The 6,814-nt window shown below is 44.8% G+C and overlaps 1 non-coding gene across 1 annotated transcript; it reads left to right on the top strand.

Moving 5' to 3' along the window:
• Positions 1-1,336: 1,336 nt before the first annotated feature.
• TRNAG-CCC (transfer RNA glycine (anticodon CCC)) lies at positions 1,337-1,409 on the top strand. Its single transcript has one exon. It is a non-coding gene; the product is annotated as a tRNA-Gly (tRNA).
• Positions 1,410-6,814: the final 5,405 nt, after the last annotated feature.

Here is a 6,814-nt window from a genome sequence, read left to right as displayed (position 1 = left end):
GTTCTTCTTCACTTTCTGCCATAAGGATGGTGTCATCTGTGTATCTGAGGTTATTGATATTTCTCCATGCAATCTTGATTCCAGCTGGTGTTGCATCCAGCCCAGTGTTTCTCATGACATACTCTGCATATAAGTTACATAAGCTGGGTGACAATATACAGCCTTGACGTACTCCTTTTCCTATTTGGAACCAGTCTGTTGTTCCATGTCCAGTTCTAACTGTTGCTTCCTGACCTGCATGTAGATTTCTCAAGAGGCAGGTCAGGTGGTCTGGTATTCTCATCTCTTTAAGAATTTCCCACAGTTTGTGGTGATCCACAGAGTCAAAGGCTTTGCCATAGTCACTAAAGCAGAGATAGATATTTTTCTGGAACACTCTTGCTTTTTCGATAATCCAGCAGATATTGGCAATTTGATCTATGGTTCCTCTGTCTCTTTTAAATCTAGCTTGAACACCTGGAAGTTCACGGTTTACATATTGCTGAAGCCTGGCTTGGAGAATTTTGAAAATTACTTTACTAGCGTGTGAGATGAGTGCAATTGTGCAGCAGTATGAGCATTCTTTGGCATTGCCTTTCTTTGGGATTGGAATGAAAACTGACCTTTTCCAGTCCTGTGGCCACTGCTGAGATTTCCAAATTTGCTGACATATTGAGTGCAGCACTTTCACAGCATCATCTTTTAGGATTTGAAATGCAGCAATACAGCTAACTAATACAGTCTTTTTGTTGATCTACAATAAAAAATTCTTTACAATAAAAATTTGCTGTATTGGCTTGTGTGTAAATACTCACTATTTACTCACTGCTACCTTGCGTAGTTGGTAGGTTCTCGTCCACATTCTAGGGACAGCCTGTGCCCAGGGATTAGCAATTGCTCCATTGAAACCATAGGGCTTCCCTGGTGGCTCCAATGAGAAAGAATCTGCCTACAATGCTGGAGACCCAGATTCAATCACTGGGTTGAGACGACCCCCTGGAGAAGGGAATGGCTACCCACTCCAGTATTCTTGCCTGTAAAATCCCATGGGCAGAGGAGCCTGGTGGGTTATGGTCCATAAGGTCACAAAGAGTCGGACATGACTGAGCAACTGAGCATGCAATCCCAATAAATTAACTTTACATTGAAAACATTTGCATTAATACATGGATAAAGCACTTTTTGCAATTCTTTCACATACATTCAGGATCAATAGGGTTTGTTTACTGAACAAATATTTATTGACTTCCTACTATGTGTTAAGAGTTAGAAAACATACAGAAAGGAATCAGAAATTATTCTTGCCATCAAGGAATTTATAATCTAGTGGGAGCATTATAACGTGTATATAGGGACTTCCCTGATGGTCTAGTGGCTAAGACTTTGCACTCCCAATGCAGGGGGCCCAGGTTCAATCCCTGGTCAGGGAACTAGATCCCACATGCCACAACTAGAAGTAGCAACTAAAGATCCTGCATGCCACAACTAAAACACATACTGGCCAAATAGATAAATATAGATAATTTTTAAAACGTGTATATAAATAACTAAAATACCATGTGGAAACTTCTAAAACCCTAACACTTGGAAATGAGCACTGGCCTTCTCCTGCTACTACTAAGTCACTTCAGTTGTGTCCGACTCTTCACGACCCCATGGACTCCAGCCTACCAGGCTCCTCCACCCATGGGATTTTCCAGGCAAGAGTACTGGAGTGGGGTGCCATTGCCTTCTCTGGGCCTTCTCCTGAGTGTTGCACTAAAAGCTTTAAGTGGATAATCTTCTCTTCTTGGATGTGATATCTATAAGGCAGGTTGGGTGGGGGTTGTCTTTAACTCTAACACCTGTGACGGTACTTGGCACACAGTAAATATTTCTTTAGTGAATCTCACTGAGTCTTCACAGCCATATGAAAAAAGCAGAGTAGTAGTTATTAGAGCCAGACATCCTGGAACGAGAAGTCAAGTGGGCCTTAGGAAGCATCACTACAAACAAAGGTAGTGGAGGTGATGGAAATCCAGCTGAGCTACTTCAAATCCTAAAAGATGATGCTGTGAAAGTGCTGCACTCAATATGCAAGCAAATTTGGAAAACGCAGCAGTGGCCACAGGACTGGAAAAGGTCAGTTTTCGTTCCAATCTCAAAGAAAGGCAATGCCACAGAATGTTCAAACTACCACACAATTGCACTCATCTCACACGCTAGTAAACTAATGCTCAAAATTCTCCAAGCAAGGCTTCAACAGCACATGAACCAAGAACTTCCAGTTGTTCAAATTGGATTTAGAAAAGGCAGAGAAACCAGAGATCAATTTTCCAACATTTGTTGGATCATTAAAAAAAGCAAGAGAGTTTCAGAAAAAATCTACTTCTGCTTTATTGACTACACCAAAGCCTTTGACTGTGTGGATCACAACAAATTGTGGAAAATTCTTGAAGAGAAGGGAATACCAGGCCATCTTTCCTGACTCCTGAGTAATCTGTATGCAGGTCAAGAAGGAACAGAACCAGACATGGAACAACAGACTGGTTCCAAATTGGAAAAAGAGTATATCAAGGCTGTATATTGTCACTCTGTTTATTTAACTTATATGCAGAGTACAACATGTGAAATGCTGGGTTAGATGAATCACAAGCTGGAATCAAGTTTGCTGGAAGAAATATCAATAACCTCAGATATGCAGATGATACCATCCTTATGCCGGAAAGCAAAGAGGAACTAAAGAGCCTCTTGATGAAAGTGAAAGAGAAGAGTGAAAAAGCTGACTTAAAACTCAACATTCAGAAAACTAAAATCATGGCATCTGGTCCCATCACTTCATGGCAAATAGATGGGGAAACAATGGAAACAGTGACAGAGTTTATTTTTGGGGGCTCCAAAATCACTGCAGATGGTGACTGCAGCGATGAAATTAAAAGACACTTGCTCCTTGGAAGAAAGGTTATAACCAACCTAGACAGCATATTAAAAAGTAGAGATATTACTTTACCAACAAATGTCCATCTAGTCAAAGCTATGGTTTTTCCAGTAGTCAAGAATGGATGTGAAAGTTGGACCATAAAGAAAACTGAGCACTAAAGAATTGATGCTGTTGAACTGCGCTGTCGAAGATTTTTGAGAGTCCCTTGGACTGCAAGGAGATCCAACCAGTCAATCCTAAAGGAAATCAGTCCTGAATATTCCTTGGAAGGATTGATACTGAAGCTGAAACTCCAATACTTTGGCCACCTGATGTGAAGAATTGACTCACTGGAGAAGACCCTGATGCTGGGAAAGATTGAAGGCAGGAGGAGAAGGGGATGACATGGGATGAGATGGTTGGATGGCATGACCGACTCAATGGACATGAGTTTGAGCAAGCTCCAGGAGTTGGTGATGGACAGGGAGTCCTGGAGTGCTGTGGTCCATGGGGTCACAAAGAGTCGGACACAACTGAGCAACTGAACTGAACTGGGAGTAGTTTTGGCATAGAATCAGTCTCCTAAATTTGGATCTGGGCTCCATTACATGCAGGGGAGTGATCTTGGAGAAGTTACTGGCCGTCTCCATTACTCCATGACTCAGTTTCTTGACACAAAGTGTGAGGGTCATCAGATTGTGCTAAGTCACTTCAGTCATAGCCGACTCTTTGCAATACTATGGGCTGTAACCTACCAGGCTCCTCTGTCCATGGGATTCTCCAAGCAAGAATACTGGAGTGGGTTGCCGAGCCCTCCTTCAGGGAATCTTCCCAACCCCGGGATGGAACCTATGTCTCTTAAGTCTCCTGCATTGGAAGGCAGGTTCTTTACGACTAGCACCACCTGGGAAGCCTGAGGATCATCACAGGCATCTAGTTATATTACCTAATCCTGCTATCTCACAGAGTTCCTGAGGCTCACAAGAGATAATTCGTGTAAAATACTTGGAACAGTGCATGACACATAATAAGTGCTAAAATGTTAGCCCCTGATTCTAACAGGGGCTATGTTCTAACACTATGATGATGCCCGTTTTACAAAGAAATGGAGGCTTAGAGATGTTAAGTAAGCATAGGTACATGCTTTTAACTGTATCACTCTAATATTTCCATAAAAGGTGTCAAGGGATGGTAGACCAAGATTGCTGCTAAGTCGCTTCAGTCGTGTCCAACTCTGTGCGACCCCATAGACGTCAGCCCACCAGGCTCCCCTGGCCCTCGGATTCTCCAGGCAAGAACACTGGAGTGGGTTGCCACTTCCTTCTCCAATGCATGAAAGTGAAAAGTGAAAGTGAAGTCACTCAGTCATGTCTGACTCTTAGCGACCCCATGGACTGCAGCCCACCAGGCTCCTCCTCCCATGGGATTTTCCAGGCAAGAGCACTGGAGTGGGTGCCATCGCCTTCTCCGGGACCAAGATTAGTGTCACGATATTTTCTTGTAAAGTAAAAAGGTAAAAGCGAGTGAGGGGTTAAGGCTCCAAGCTTCCACAGCAAGGGGCGCAGGTTTGATCCCTAGTCCAGAAACTAAGATCCCACATCCTATGCGGTTCAGACTGGGGGTGGGGGTGGGGAGGAGAGTGAACTCTCATCTAAAGAGGAGATGATCAAGTTAATGGAGCAACTCTTCTGAAAACAATCTGTTCTAAACGAAGGTCAACTGGATTCTGGCCACAAGTTACTTTTGCTATTATGACCTCCCTTCTCAGGCAGCTGGTTGTTTCAGAGAAGACCCCTGAGGTTGGGGAGTGGGAGCCAAGGCTGCAGAACTCACCAGGCGGTTCGCAGCACAGCTGAGAAACACCAGGGAGAGCAGAATTGCTAATCACGCTGTCTGCTGATGTAAACTCTATTTGGATCCGATAATGTTTTTAAATAACCTCAAACACAATTAGCACCCTGAGGAGGAGGGGCTGGTTGAATGACTAGAGAAATATCATTCAGATGGTTCATTAACTAATTACAGCGCTCCACAAACAGTGTCTGGGAGGCAGGGGGCTGTGAGCTGAGTCACAGGGCTGAGTTAGGGACCACAATTCAGCACACTCTTCTGGCACTAGCATCAGGAGGTGACTTTTTTTTTTTTTTTTTTTAATTTGGCTGTGCTGGGTCTTAGTTGCACGTGGGATCTTTAGCTGTGGCATTCGGGATCTAGTTCCCTGCCCGGACATTGATCCTCAGCCCCCGCACTGGAAGCACGGAGTCCCAACTACTAGACTACCAGGGAATTCCCAGGAGATAGCATTCTTAATTTGCAAAGAGGGACTCTTCCTTTCTTGCTAGCTATTTCCCTAGCATCATTGGGAAGCTGGTAGGGGAGGCCTGGAAATACTTCCATGCCAGGGCTACAGGGCTTCAAAAGCTCTGTTCCTCTCCATGCTAACTCCTTGCGCTCACAACCAAAGTCAGACTCTCAGAGAGCTTAGACAGGGCAGGACGGTGTTGGGTCACTCTTTCGGTTAATGAATCTGTTGTCTCCTCTGTCTTGAGCACTGGGTGGAAGAATGTATCCTGGGGAGAAGAGGGCACCTGCTGTCCTACTGCAATCTTGCAGCCCGAAAAACTTGAATTCTCCCTGCATGGGACAGAGGTGTCCATGCAGAGTCAGGGCTGGTTGTATTGCCACCATGGAGAGGTTAAAAAAATAGTTTGAAGTTGTAGGAAGTGTTTGCAAAGCACGTAGGAATGCCTGCAACTTAGGACAGGCCCCTGATTTTTTCCCCCTTCGACTGGGCTGGATCTTTGTTGCCCATGCAGGATCTTTAGAGTTTCCCCAGCGGCTCAGCAGTAAAGCATTCACCTGCAATAAAGGAGATGCAGGGGATGTGGGTTCAATCCCTGGGTCAGGAAGATACTCCTGGCGAAGGAAAAGGCCACCTATGCCAGTATTCTTGTCTGGAAAATTTCATGGATAGAGGAGTCTGGTGGGCTACAGCCCACGGGGTGGCAAAGAGTCAGACACATCTGAAGCGACTGAGGTGCACGCATGCAAGGTCTTTAGTTGCAGCATGTGGATTCTAGTTCTCTGACCAGGGACCGAATCCAGGACCCCTGCGTTGGGAGTGCGGAGTGTTAACCACTAGACCACAAGGGAAGTCCCTGAGCAGGCCACTCTCTGAATCTTGGTTTTCAGAGCTGCAAGGGAGTTAGCATAATAATCTCCTTCAAAGAGTCATCGGATCAAATCACGAAAGGATGCAGAGATTTTAGCATGGTGCTTGGCAAGAAGCCAGGACTCTGTCAGTTCTCCTTTATGTCATTTGATCACACGCACGCTGTTACTCACATCCTTCAGAGGAGAGCAGATTCAGACCTCGGCTCCTTCCCCCAGGCATGCTCCTCCAGCATTCAGTCAGCATTCAGACTCTCGACGTTTGGCCAGCCTTGTGATGGAGCTGAAGGCTGACTACTCACAACTCTTTTTCTGAATTTTTTAAAGAAATCAGTGTCAGTAGCACACTATTAGAATTGGCAACCTCCTCCCCCAGCTTTGTTTTGAAAACAGCCTTCTTTTAGAGGAATATAATTAAGCCTAGCTGGCTATATGACCCTATTTTTCTATTTTCCTCCAAAGAGGAGGCCAGATATTTCTGGGGCCAAATACAGGATTAACATTTCTTAGCTTAGTAAACACACCCATCTGGATGCAGCGTGGGGAGCATTAGCGCTCCAAACGTTTCCTGTAATCAGCTTGAACGATCCAGGCCACAAGCTTGGAAATTGAATTCTAGAAGTGATTTTCCCATCGTGGAAGCTATTTCAATTACGGCTTCTGCAGATGAAACTCAGATAAGCCGCAGACACAAGCCTTGCACACTTATGTAATGTGTCTGTACAATGGGAACCTTGTGCCACACAAGGAAGAGGCCACCTGGAG

The sequence above is a fragment of the Capricornis sumatraensis genome, chromosome 23 (assembly GCF_032405125.1).
Source record: "Capricornis sumatraensis isolate serow.1 chromosome 23, serow.2, whole genome shotgun sequence".
Classification (NCBI taxonomy): domain Eukaryota; kingdom Metazoa; phylum Chordata; class Mammalia; order Artiodactyla; family Bovidae; genus Capricornis; species Capricornis sumatraensis.
Note: the sequence above shows the minus strand (reverse complement) of the source record. Positions and strands in the feature narration are given on the sequence as shown.